This window comes from Podarcis tiliguerta, assembly GCF_965153285.1.
Source record: "Podarcis tiliguerta genome assembly, chromosome: 10".
Classification (NCBI taxonomy): Eukaryota; Metazoa; Chordata; class Lepidosauria; order Squamata; family Lacertidae; genus Podarcis; species Podarcis tiliguerta.
The window spans coordinates 38,978,013-38,993,076 of record NC_139543.1 but is presented as its reverse complement, the minus strand read 5'-3'; positions in this window follow the sequence as shown (position 1 = coordinate 38,993,076).

The following is a 15,064-nucleotide window of genomic DNA, read 5'->3' as shown; positions in this document are numbered from 1 at the left end:
TTTTGGACATTCCTCTCTGTACTTACGCATCCAGCAGAGGCAGCTTGAAGAATATTTGGGAAGCCAAACAAAAGATTAAGATGTAAACTCTGATTGCTTTCGCTTTGTGTATTCAATTCTTTTCACATCATGCTGACAAGACATTCAAAGAAGCAGCTCCATGCCATCCAGCAAGCACTGTGCATTATTCCCCCTTTGCACTAAGGGCTCCTTCAATGACCTATTTATTCAGCCTTCGTTCTGATTTGCTTGCACAAAGCTTAGGTGGAGGTTAGATTTTATGTCTGGTCTTTATTGAGCATTTGTTCTGCTTGCAGAGAGGTTATACAACAACAAGCATTCAACCTGATTTGCTTGTGGAGTATTCATAGTCTTCCCAACAGTCATGTGTTCCTCCCATACTTTTCAATGCATCTCACCAAGCATGTGTTGTTGCTAGTTACCGTATTTTTTGCTCTATAGGACACACTTTTCCCCCTCCAAAAATCAAGGGGAAATGTGTTTGCATCCTATGGAGCGAATGCAGGCTCCTTGGCTTCAGCGATAACAATGCGAAGCCTCCGAAGCGCAGAGGTTGCACTCCCTCCATGCTCTAAGGCTTCGCGTTGCTTTCGCTGAAGCCTGGAGAGCGAGAGGGGTCAGTTATCCCTGAAGCCTTTGGAGCGCAGCGGGAACTCGCGCTGTGCAGCACCCCTTCAGCGAAGCGGGAGGAGAAATGGAAGGGGCTCCGTTTCTCCTGCCGCTTCGCTGAAGGGGCGCTAAGCAGAGAGGGGGAGAATTTTTTTCCCTTGTTCTCCCCCTCTAAAACAAAGTGCGTCCTATGGTTGGGTGAATCCTATAGAGCGAAAAATACGGTAGATCTGTTAAACAACAGTTGGCAGCAGTATCATAGTTTTACAGTGCAAACCCACACATGTCCCCTCAGAAGTAAGTCCCAGTGCCTTCAGCAGGGCTTACTCCTAGGGAAGTGGGCACAGCCTCATAGGCTAAGCCTTGTAATTTTTACCACCTGAGGACATTTGAGTTTGCAACTAAATTAATTCAGGATATGCAGGCCAAGTATAATGCTGCTAGTCTTTTGCTTATGAAGCCATAATAGCAGCCATCTGGTAAAATACCAATAAAGAAATAATTACAGCTAAATTTATTTTATCCTTAGGGCTTTTCTAATTATAAAATATGCTAGAAACTCAATTAAAAAACATAGCTGGCTCCTGTGGACTGGCCTTGTGTTCTAGTACAAGGTTCTTTAACATTAGCATTATTAAGTCCTCTGTGGCATAGAAATTTCCCATCAGATCTGGCTTTTGCAAGTTTGTGCAGCCCATGAGCTTAGGCAAAGAAGTTATTCTTTTCTGAAAATAGAAACCATATTAAGTCACATCCACAATCCATGCTCAGGTTGGATATATGTGAAAATAAAACCATATATCTTAAAGACGCCACAGTCTCCACTGACCGTTATTCCAAGGAAACTGAACTCTGGACTAGCACTGGAACCCCTGAAATCTCCTGCTGGTCAGAGAGTGGAGTGGCATGTATCGGGGGATCACACACACACACACACACACACACACACACACTGATAGGGAAGAATCAGAACTGGTGTACAGAGTGACTCTTCTGTTCAGGTATAGTATATTTCTGTGCCCCTGTCCCAACATGCTATGCGCTCACTGTATAACTCAATTGAGTGGTGCATTTAGGGTAGAACGTTAGGGCAGAATGGGCAGGTTCCCCCTCACCAAATGCAGCCAGGCTGGTTACCATGTTTTGAAGTAAGTCATACACATAACCATCTATAGACACCCCCACCCCACCCATGATCTCCAGAAAATTATCAACGGCACTACTGGCTACGCTTGCTCTTTAAAGACAAAGACAGCAAAATAAATAGTGGAAGGGAAGTTCTGTTCAAAGCTTGTCTAAAAATACACGGTTTTAAATTCCAGCAGTGGAACATGCCTAGAAGCACTATTGCTGTAAATAGCACAAATAATTCACTTACTGTGTGCCAACTGGAAACTGTTTTTTAAGAGATTTGATCTAACTCAGAACTAATGCCTACTATTCTTTTTCAGATCAATACGATCATTTATTACTATGTTTATTATTATCACACTAAAACATGGGCATCTTTAAATAATAAAAAAAGCTTTGCAATGCAAACTGTGCACACGCAAAAATGCCAGCAACATACTTGTGATACTTCTATTTCAAAAGGAACTGGTGTTCATAAAGCAAAGCAATGATGCGGATATTGTTATATTGCTCAAAACAACGTGGAAGTTCCAGGTGAGCAGTGCTCAACTAGGTTTCGCTTCCTTTGGAATAAGTCACTGGAGACTAATGGTGTTTAATAATATTTGATTTAGCTATAAATATACAAGCTGAACAAACATAAGTGGAGAGCTAGCTTAAACACTCCTTCAGACAACCATTGTCCCACATCAAATTCGAGAATATTGTTCTCCTACATGGCAGGGAGGTGAAAAGGGAGAAGCCCCACCCATTTGTCCTATGACATGGAGCATAGTTGTGTGTGGGAGCAGCCTACACACATTGATGAACAAGTGAAGCTGCCTTATAATGTTTTAGGCTATTTGAGAAGTGGAGAGAGTGTAACAATCAGGGCAGGCCTTTGGGTCAGAAGTCCATGCAGAAGAAGGAGCAGGAGAGACCCCAAACGCAGCAGGACTGGCTTCTTTTTTTGGAAGAAGTCAAATGCACATACACATTACTGTGTGTTCAGGAGGCAGGCAACACTCAAGACCATTTGACGTGATACAGACTATTCCACCCTCCCCTCCCCAAGAGTCTAAATTTACTAAGTGCACTTCTGGTAACAATATTTTATCATGAATATATAATAGGAACTTGAATCAAGCGAGAGCCAAGGACAGAGATGGCTGCAATGTTATGATCAGGAGAGCCATTTGCACAGCACTGTCAGTAAGAGACTGCCCCAGTGTCAAATGTACTAGGTATTATTTGATCGGGGCTGCCAGTGAAAAGCAAGATGGGAGAAAGAGGCAAAAAGATTCAAAGAGATGGAGTGTATTATAAAATAAGTCCAAAGCCTGAAGTGTTTTGCCTATTTGGTTGTTCAACATGCTGCTCTTCTGTTCCATATGCAATCTGAAAACCACCACTTTTACCACTCATCCAGTCTTTGAAATATTTCAAAGACTGTGTATGGTCATAGAGTTGGAAGGGGCCGTGAGGGTCATCTAGTCCAACCCCCTGCAATGCAGGAATCTCAGCTAGAGCATCCATAACAGATGGCCATCCATGGTGGTATAATTGTTGTGGAAGTCAGTGTAGTTTTTATTTAAAACTCATATTATGGCTTTAAAAAAAAAGTTGAATGAAAAATTCAGGTGTAGAAAATGAATAATTGCTGTGACAAACTCCTATCCAGTTATCATTTGTCTGTAACAGGAGCCAGATTTTCTATCAAAAGACCACTTTTAAAAATACTCACCAGCTCCATATTGTCTGTTGTCTGTCGGTGTACAATTATTTTGATAAATGAAATCCGAAACGCTCAATGATAAGCCTCTGGGAAATGGAAAGCTCACAACCCTACCCTTCTCAGGAACTATTCAAACGTTCTGCTTTCCAAATATCTGAGCATCTTCCTCCAACTTTGGAATGCTTACTGGGAAGTAATATTATATGAAAAACATGTCTACGTGACTTTTAAATTATTCAGTTAAGACTGGAATAAGTCTTAGTTGGAGATTGCAAATCTTGTGAGATTGTGGGCTTGCATCCCTTGCTAAGGGTGAGAGCCAGCAGACAAATCATTTTTATTTAATGTGCCTTTAGTTCATTCATTCACTGAATGAAGTCCAACGAAGCCTCCCCCCTTTTTTCCGGCTTACCCTTATCCAGGTGCCGACGCCCAACCAGAGCTGCAGGGCTCATGCTGTAGGCTGTAGATGCCACCTCTCTAAGCAGACATCCTAAGAACCTGCAGCAGAAAAGCTAGGAGTCAACCAAAGGTGTTGAACCCATAGTTCAGATCTGATCAGCTTGACATATCTATTAAGTTCTTTTTTGTGTGCGTTGTATCAGTCTTCAGATTCCCAGGTAGTGTTTTTTTTCTTAATGGGCAAGAAGCTCAAAAGCACAATGAAAAATCCCACAAAGACTTTCCTGTTTACGTCAGCTGAATATGTTTGTAAAGCTGCCATCCTCTCCAAAAGTCTACAAAACCCACAAGCACACCAAAGCACCCACCAAATCTGCAGGTGTCTACATTTGCCAACTACATTATTTTTCTGAAGAGAAACCAAATCAATAAAAAATCAATATGGGTGGAGTAGGAAGATGATAGTGAACTGAGGAGGAGCTGATAGTGAGCTGCCGGGACATTTATCTGCCATCTACTGCCAAATAAATGTCTGCTGTCCAATGTCAGCAATTAATTGGTTTCTAATTACTTCCACCAAGTTTAGTTTCCCCAGATGGTAAGGTTGTACATTTGTTCTCAGCCCAGACCACACAATGATATCAACAGTGGTACTAAATTGTAGTGAGGAGTTTAACAGAACCTGATGTTTGTATCCAATGCATTGATCATTTGCAACCCTGCTGACTGAACCTCTCTTAACATTTCATATTTAAAATTCTGTTTTTAAGTGTCTGAGTTATTGTGAGTGTGTATTATTGTATTTGCAAGTACTGTATGTGAATGTGCACATTTGGGCATGATGCACCCATCTGTTTAGCAAGTTTTCTGCTTAGTTTTTATTGTTCTGCTTGATTTCTATAGTGTGTGTGTGTGGGTGGGTGGGTGTGGTGTTCTGCTCTAAGCAGCTCTAAGAATTCCACTGAAAGGCAACCAAGACTCAGTTACCTCAAAATCATTTGCATTGAACTCAGCTGAATAGATGTGTATTAGATTGCACTGCAAAAATAGTTTAAAATCTACTACCTTTTCTATATATAGGCAAATGCTAAAATACACTACTTCTCTAAATTCATTTAGAATGAGAGAGCAGCACCCTTGCCCTCCAGACCTTGGTAAAGGAAACGTTCCCTTCTTTTGTCCTATCTCCATGACAACCCCCCCTCCATAATAAACAATAAATAATTGCAGTGCAGCAAATATACATGGAAGTATGAAATTTCTGAATCCTGAAACAGCAGCTATGAAAGGCAGACTTCTCTCCATCTGAGTATAGTGCTCAATCCAGTCCAGGATTTCTGTACATCTCTGTTGGCCCGAAGCCATTTTTCTTGAGTGCATTGCCAAGAAAGCAGTTGAGAAGCTTGGCAGGGCTATTCCTGGAAATGTTCAATAGGTCATCTTCTGGAAAAGAGTGTTGACTGATAGAGCTGAACAGATCTTGTTCCTTGTTCTGCACAATATGCACAACCTCCAGTACAGCTCATTTCCTTAGATTCTGCCATATCACAACCTCAAACAAATGACGACCAGCAGAATTTGGCCTGTCCCAATCCGCGTTTCTTAAGTCCTATTTCCCTTCTGGCTGCAGAACTACAACTGCATTGCTGCCATCAATACTCAGACATTTATAATATAATACCTCATAGAGCAGATCATAAACACATCAATCTGCAATTAGGTTCTATCAACAATGTTAAGGTTAGTTGCTAGAGTGCAAATTACTGGAAAGAAAGAAAGAAAGAAAGAAAGAAAGAAAGAAAGAAAGAAAGAAAGAAAGAAAGAGAAAAAAACTGCAAGCACTCATAAACGATAATACTTCAGAGCAACAATGATGATTCAGTTTATTAACCAGTGGCAGGTTCTCTGTTCCTTCCCATGTGGAATGGATGTGTCACTGTCTCCACCGCTCCCAAAGGACTGTAAATGTTATGTTCGGGCATATACTTCTGACATTCTTCACACTGACTCTGAAGGAGGGAGATAGATAGATAGATGATAGAATGATAGATAGATAGATAGATTAGATAGATAGATGATGATGATAGATGATAGATGATAGATGATAGATGATAGATAGATAGATAGATAGATGATAGATAGATAGATGATAGATAGATAGATGATAGATTAGATAGATGATAGATAGATAGATAGATAGATAGATAGATAGATAGATAGATAGATAGATGATAGATAGATAGATGATAGATAAGATATAGATGCCATTTCTCAGAAACCATGAGAGGATTTTTTTCTGCCATTAAAGGCAACAGCTTGTATATCAGAATGAATAAGTAGATAAATAAGCTTTGTATCTTAGTTGGTCACATCTGTGAGACAGATTACTTTTCATGCGTAGGATTGCACTCTGAATGATGGCTTGCATTTGCGGAACAGTAACACCATCGTCATTATTTTAACATTTGCATAGCACCTCCAAATGTTCAGAGTGTTTCACGTAAATTATCTTCTTGTATTCCTTACAACCACTAGCATTATTATAAGTCAGAATTATTATATCCTGTGATACATACAGCAGGAATGTCTCTTATGCAAGCAGCACTAAATGACATGGGAATTATCAAAGAGCTGAAGAAACAAAACAAAACAGAACGGCCTTCCATGCTCTTCTCTGCATCCAGATTTACAGGAGAAATGCCTTCTGCAGAAATTCACTCTCCATGCATACCAAATAATACTTTTGACTAAATGTTTTGATTGTACAAAAGAGTCTTCTAAAGAGTGAAGATAAAAAGCACTAGTGATTTAAAAAATAATAATCAGTGCCATCAGTTGCAGCTGATGCTAATTGGACCTGGTGGGGTGGAAGTCAGGGAGACCAACAGAAGGTGGAGCCAGAGCCAACTAATTCTAGTTTCCCTCTGCTGAGTTCTACCAGGGCAACACAAGGAGGAAGCCGACAGCAGCTCAACCCCCTGGACTGGTGAGAGTAGGCATCTACTCTAATGGACCTACCTCCACTGAGTGCGGTTGATCAAGCTTGGATAGCTCATTTGGTTAGAGTGTGGTGCTGATGATGCCAAGGTTGCAGGTTTGATCCTCTTAAAGGACAACTGCATATTCCTGCAATGCAGGGGGTTGGACTAGATCCTCAGGGTCCCTTCTAATTCTACGAGTCTATGATGGAATACATTAATTACAGATTAAAAAAATGGTACCCTAGGGTCACATGGGTAAAACTCTGTATTTGCTAGCATGGGTCAAGAGTACCCCTGCTTACTAAGACCTATGTGTGGTTTTATGATGTGAACTAATAGGAGCTTTAGGGGGGATTGATGGGGGCAATGTTATTAGGATATTGATGTTCTGTTCCACCTAAACAGATGTGTGGAGCTGTTGTATGTCACATGTCTGTTTACATTCCAGCACAGCTTGCTGGGAACTTTCGTTTGTGTATTGTTTTTGCTTTGTTCTTTCTGTTGCTTGGACACTAAGGGGAGCAGACATGTTTTTCCTTTGTCCTAATGCTGAATAAATGCTTGTAAATGTGCTTACATATGCCTCTGTCCGCTCTTCCATTGCAAAGGGTTCTTATCTCTGCTGGCTTGCGTGCTTAGCCTCTAAAGGTTTCTGAGGCTTGAGTCGCAGTTTTGATGCTGTTCCAAGAACGGCTGCCAGCCGGTGGGCTGCAGCCAGCTGGGGGCTGCCAATTGCCCCCGTCTCTCAGGACGCATCCCATGGAGGAAAGGACAAACTCCCCCTCCCTGTGGGCTGTGGTACTGACCCTCCATGGCTGTTATTATTACAGGTATGGGGGAGAGGCATGTTAAATGCATTCATGTATTAAACAGCACATGTGTTCTGCTCCTAAGAGACTCAACTGGCTCTTTGTTAAGTTAGGTGTATTTATAACTCACCTTTCATTTCAATGGATTCCAAGTCGCAAGGCTGCATCATTATAAAATTCAACCAGAACAGTCAAATCCTTCAAACAGGATAAACGGTAAACAATTAGCGCAGTGAAAACAACAACAGGGGACTGACAAACTATTACAAACTGTGGGGAATTTGGTTGTGGAGCAGCTGTGGCAGGCTTTAATTCGCTGCCCACTTTCGCCTTGTCTTCTGCAATGATTGGTCATACAGCTGAGTTGCCTGTGGGCAACTATGTTACACTGCTGATCTAGCTGTGTCTCTACGTGCCCCACACCTGACATTTCTTGTGACTTCAGGTATGGGGGCAGGTAGGCATAGTTCAGAGAAAACAGCCTCATGGGCCAAACTGAGACTAGTGCAGGAACAAAACTGCATGGACTGGAGGTTCTCCACCCTTTTAAATCAAGGTCTGATTTAAAGGCTAAGTATTTGCAATGGTTTTCCCAGTAGTGATGTATGGAAGTGAGAGCTGGACCATAAAGAAGGCTGATCGCCGAAGAATTGATGCTTTTGAATTAGGGTGCTGGAGGAGACTCTTGAGAGTCCCATGGACTGCAAGAAGATCAAACCTATCCATTCTGAAGGAAATCAGCCCTGAGTGCTCACTGGAAGGACAGATCGTGAAGCTGAGGCTCCAATACTGTGGCCACCTCGTGAGAAGAGAAGACTCCCTGGAAAAGACTCCGATGTTGGGAAAGATTGAGGGCACAAGGAGAAGGGGACGACAGAGGACGAGATGGTTGGACAGTGTTCTCGAAGCTACCAACATGAGTTTGATGAAACTCCAGGAGGCACTGGAAGACAGAAGTGCCTGGCATGCTCTGGTCCATGGGGTCACGAAGAGTCGGACACGACTAAATGACTAAACAACACCACCACCACCACTTGCAATGGCTTTGTTGATAATCATCTTTTCTCCCTTCGTTGTCCCTTTACTGACAAAATGTAAACGGTAAGCACCTTAGCGCAAGGATTTGTATTGTTGCTTATGTTAAAAGTCTAATTTATACTGGGAGAATAACAAACAGCAAACAGCAAGGAGAAAATTTCCAACAGTTTTGCAGTTTGCTACTATCAGCATGGATGTGGTTGGGTATATGCTGGTTGTGACTTGTGAAAATTTGTTGCTGTTTTGCAGTTGACCAGAGTAAAGTTGAATATACAAGGCTGGGTCAATAATTCCTTGAACATTTCCTCCCTTTCCTTTCCTTCTGTCTTAGCATCACCTGATGTTTAACCACCAGTGTTGGTGCATTACATACTGCAGCAGCTGGCATCTTGAAGCAGTTTGGAAAGAGCCTTCTTATTTAGGCTTTATCTGCATCTCCGTTTGGTTTGTGCAGCTGGTGGGTGAGATTCCAGTGCTCGTTGCATGCAGTGCCCAAAGAAACAAACACTGACGCACACAGTGCACCAAAATATTCAGGCAATGGCCTGACATTCTAAGAATACAAACAAGAGGGAACAGATGCCTGACACTGCCAGCACAGTTGCTTCCCTGTTATATGCAATGACATTTTATGAGGAAGTTATCAAAACAGTACAGAGAAAATGAAAAGCTAATGTTAATTTAAGAGAAGACTTGTTTAAATTCTTTCGGTGTTCTGTTTGTACTCTATAGACTTGGCCACCTCTTGAGATATTGTCACCAAACTTGGCCCAAGGATTCTGGAGGTGGGCGGTAGTGGGTTTTATCCATGTTGCTTCAGAGACCATATTGCTGATAGCCCCTAACTTACAGCTCAGTTGGTAGAGCATGAGACCATTAATCTTAGGATCATGGGTTTGGAGGCTTGACTAGATGGTCCTTGTGGTCCCTTCCAGCTCTATGATTCTATTATTCTACCCTGGCAGTGTAAAAAAAAGGAAAGGAAAGGAGGTTATATGTTACCATAATAAAGAAGCATAGCGCCAGCCATGTATTTGTTTATTGAAATATTTATATTCCTCACTTTGTACCACCAATGGGATCCTCAAGGCAGTAACCGGCAGTCAAAAACCCCAACACGCAGAAAATCCCAGCACAGAGAAAAAGGATGTTGAATCAGCATGACAAATTATGTTTGAAACAGGTTTATGGGTAGAGAGAAAACGAAAGAGCTACACTCATCGTTTCTGTAACTTTCAGTCACTAAGGCTGGTTTGCCACAAAAAGAAGAAATAATTATGCTATATCTTGAAAGGGAAAATAAACCAGAAATGTAACAGATATGCTGTGGTAACATTATGCAACCCAGAGATGAACCGACTGTTTCCTGTGCTTCCCCTCATTTAAGAGCAAAAGCCTAAAAGCAATGTTTAAAAGGATTTTTGAAATGTTTCATCGTGGTATGGGAGAGACGGAGCATTATAAAGGGTCTTGTACAATTTGACAACTCTAAAAAGGTAAAGGACCCCTGACAGTTAAATCCAGTCATACATAAAGTCTTGTTAAACTTTGAGATGCAAAGAGAAGCATTTTAGGGTTTAGACAAATGCACCTTACCATGGAGGACATTCCATAAGTGTGGGAATGTTACCAAGAAGATCCTGTTATGTGCGAACCAGATCACTGTGAAGAATACACACCTGTATTTTTGCTAGAAGAGAGCTTAATGGACCCAGATGGACACCTTCCAAAAATAGGAAAGAGAAGGACCCACTTGTTGTTATATGCGGATGACGTGGCCATAATCTCATGTTCCAGACCGGGTTTGAAATATCTGCCGAGGAAGTTTTCTGATTACTGTTTTGGAAATGGTTTATCCATTACCGTATTTTTCGCTCTATAGGACACACTTTTTCCCTCCTAAAATGCAAGGGGAAATGTGTGTGCGTCCTATGGAGCGAATGCAGGGGGGAGGCAGGCGGGAAAAGCCCCCAAGAAAAGCTCCGTGCGCTCTTGCGGGCTTTTCCCCAGGAGGGAGAAGGGACTGACTAGCCGCATCAGTCCCTTCTCCCACCTCGTAGAAAAGCCCACAGGAGCCACACACCCTTTAAAGAGCGTGCGGCTTCTGCGGGCTTTTGCGAGAGGTGAGGGAATTCCCCCGCCTCCCAGAAAAGCCAGGAGAAGCCGCACAGCCCTTTTAAAGAGCGCACGGCTTCTGCTGGTTTTGCAGGTGGGGGGTGGGGAATTCCCCCACCTCCCGCAAAAGCAGGGAGAAGGTCTGGGAGAAGCGCATAGGCTGCCTGCAGCCTGTCCGCTGCTCCCAGAGCTGGGGGGGGAGGAATCATATTTTCCCCCTTGATTTCCCCCTCTGAAAACTAGGTGTTCCCTATGGTCAGGTGCGCCCTATGGAGCGTAAAATACGGTAATTATGAAAAATCTAAAATTTTAGTATTCGAAAGAAGCTTCTCCTGGTCTAAATGGGTGCTGGATGGCCATAACCTTGAACAGATTAAATACTTCAGTTATCTAGGACTCACATTCCATCATATAGGATCTTGGAAGCACCACTGGCAAACCTCCCTTCAAAAGGCGGAGATCACAAAGCTAGCCATACTCAGATTCTTTTTCACAAAGGGCGGCAAATATGTTCCAGCAGCCTTAAGGGTTTTCAATGCAAAATCCGTTTCCCAACTCCTGTACGCTGCAAATGTCTGGCATAATGGGGACCTGCCTAAGCTAGATGGCTTTCAAGCAAAATTTCTACAATCTCTGCTGCAGGTACCCAACTGTGTCCCCAACTCCATACTTCTGTTAGAAGCTGGTGAATGCCCAATTTCAACTAAAGCATGGTGGGCTGCCCTAGAACATTGGCTCAGGATTTCAATATTTGATCTAGGGAAGGGTTTGTACCAACACCTGACCAATGAGGAGTTTGTCAGCAAAACCATGGCTAGAAAAGCCACCTCTATTGGTCTGTCACCCCCCCAACTTTATTACCTGGGTTATGAAGGTGCCCTAAAGACACTAAAGCAAACATTATGGGATAATACACACAGTGACTTGCGATCTCGATCACACGCAGTCTGTAGTCTGCTGGCAGTAGGAGTACAATATGGGCATGTCTTTAAGTTAACACCTTACATTAAAAACCTGACAGTACCAAATTATCCAATGTTATTCACCAAAGCCAGACTAAACGTCTTTCCTTCTGCAGTGGTGGATGGTAGGTTGAGAGGAGTTCCCTACCAGGACAGACTCTGCTCGTGTGTTCAAGACATCGATTCTATAAAGCATATTTTGCTGCACTGTGCAAAATATGAGCAAGCCAGGGCTGAACTGATATTACCCTTGCTGGTACCTTTCCCGGGAAAATCAGAGGCTCACTATGTCAGGTTCCTGTTGGAAGACCGGACGAATGCCAGAACATTAGCAGTGGCAAAGTTTTTATCGGTGGTTGCAAGAACCAATGATCCCTATATTTAAGTCTGAACAAAATGCTTGTTTAACCTGGAGGTAGGCTGTCTGAATTGTGCATTGCTTTGTAATGATTTGTTGGGTCTATGGACCATAATAAAGATTGATTGATTGATTGATTTTTGCACACCTACCAGTACTCTACCTGAGCAAGTTTTTTGTTTGCTGTTTGAACTGGTGCTGCCCTCTTGGCTTGTGAGTATGTAAGTGTGCAAATCTATGCATGTCTATCCGGAAGAGCGCCCACCGAATTCCATGAGACTTACTCTCAGGACTGTATGACCTGATTCACCTTTTTAAAATTAGACTATCTAGGAATGTCCTAGCAAGTCTCATTTCAACTGAAAATGTCACTCAAAGTTCTAAACTTCCTCCCAGAACAATTCTTCCAAGGGAGACTAGTCTTGTGCTTCAAGAAACCAGGTTATAATGGACCCATGGGTACGAAACCTGACTCTGCTCAAGCGTAATTAACATGCAAAGCATGAAAGCAGTGTGCTTTAGCAACTGTTGCCAGAGTTACAGAGTTTGCTGCATCCATATCGTCCTGGTTTCCTTTTAGCATAATCCTTTCAACTGTGATGAGAGACCAGTAGCAGAAGAGTGTTGTAAAGCCTGAGAGCAATTATTTACAGGCTGCTCTAAACAGGTTGTGAGTCCGTTAAGTCCTGGGCAAGGAAGGGTGTCAAACCTGCATGCTTGTCAGAATTGCAAATCATGTTATTTGTACCTTTTTTCTTTTCTGGTTTTTTTTTTAAACCTTCTGTTCCTTTTCTTTCATGCCAGAAGAAAACTATTTTTCCAATGATCCAGAAATCCTCTGACTGTGTTAAAAGCCCTTGTGAATTTTTTTAATAACGTATTTTCTATTAAAGTTTTCTTGGTTTACAAAAGTATGTGCAATGTTTCTTATTTAAGCTACATTTTCTACAGGTCAGTTTCATTTGTTGAGACATTAGTGTTACCTTAGGAAGAAAGGGGGGAAAGAGGTGGAGGGGGGCATGGTGGTTGGGGTTGGGTGGCAATGCTTCTATTCTACTTCGTGTATGTGTGGGGTTTTGTGTCAGTGTCGCTTGTGCGGGTTTTCTTTACTATTTGCTTGTATTCCTTATCTGGAGGGCCACAGGTTAGACACCGCAATTTAGAACAGTGTTGTAAGGAAGGCTGGAGAAACTTTTTCCTATGAAGCTGACCTACACAGGGTCAACTGAGGGGCCACAGCCAATGGTGGATGGGGCCAGATCAGAGGGTAGGCAAATATTTTCTGTGCCTCTCCAGCCCTGCGCTCTCTGTCCTGTGCACATATATATGAAGTGGAAGTGTTTCCCAAAAGGTTAGTCCAGTACGCTGGTCTCAGTCCCCAGTTGTAAGGTAAGCTAGTATTTTCTTCATGGTACCCAAGGGGAAGAGCCCAGGCTGAGTGATAGTGGCTTGACAAAGCCATTCTAGAGCTCAGATGAGATTCAAACTCCACTGGTAATTCAAACTACCACTATACGGTCATACCTTGGGTTACAGACGCTTCGGGTTGTGTGATTACGGGTTGCGCATCACACTGAATCTGGAAGTACCGGAACGGATTACTTCCAGGTTTCGGTGCTTGCGCTTGCGCAGAAGCAATAAATCATGCTTTGCGCATGCGCAGAAACGTCAAATCGCAACCTGTGCGTGCGCAGATGCAGCGCTGCGGGTTGTGGATGCTGCGGGTTGCGGACGTGCTTCCCGCACAGATCACGTTCGCAACCCGAGTGTCCACTGTACTACATCATTTCTTTGGTACTTACAGAATAGCACCCCTACCAGATTACACTTCATTTGTTGACAGTTCAAATATACATTCCCATGGTGTTCAAAAAAGATTGACAGATGAGAAACAAGACCCCAAGGCCAAACTGGCTTACTGATTACACATTTGGGAAGCAGATACTCTTACATAATTATCATCAGGATAAAATTAAAATTTGACTGGAGCATAAATTACTTCAAGTGGCGCAGCGCTGCTTTATAGAGAATCAAAAATAAATACTTGATGGTGTGTTTCTTGGAACTGCGGGCAGGAAATTGGGCTGACAGACATAACCCACAGAGTCAACTGCATGGCTGCAAAATATTTCTGACTGAAAATATTTAGTCAAACGTTTTTTGCAGCATTATTTTTTTTAATCTAGAGAAAATGTTTAGGCATTACTATGGAAATCTAGCATTTCCAATCTAAAATACATTTTTTATTGCTGGATTTATTTATCACAGCAGAAAGCCTGTGATGTAGGGGAAGAACACTTTCCAGATCTTCCTTTTTTTCACAGAAAACTTTCCATTTCTTAAGTTTATTAGCAACACCGAATGGCGACCAACTGCAAATAAAGTATTGGACAAGCTTAGCAGTTTCTGTAGCTTTGTTTAGTAGAGACAGACAAAGCAAGCATGCAAAATTAGATCACACCCTAGGAGAGGGGTGGGAAACCTCTGACCCATGGCCAACATGGGACCATCACGGGGTCCAGTTTGGCCAGCAAGGCCATTTCCTCCAAATGATGCCCAACTGCCAATCAGCTGGTGTCACTGGTGACATCAACTGAAGAACAAAACCTTCTTGGAAAACCTACCTCATGCTGATCCACTCAACCTCTGAAAAGGATTAGCATGGGACAGGCTTTCCAAAAAAAGAGCAGGTCTGCTTTCCTTGCTGCATGTACAGCAAACCTGAAAGCAGACCTGGTTTTCCTCTTCATTGCTATATGACAGAATAGGGTGCCTAAAGCTGTTGGTGTCTGTTTTAGGCTTCTGCTCTGAGAGAGGCTGCTCCATCACACTGCAATGAAGAAACATGTGCTTGCCTCACTGCTCGGTCCCCATTCCTCTGCCCTCAGATGGGAGAGTGGGGACTGACTCAAAGCAGGTTTCTC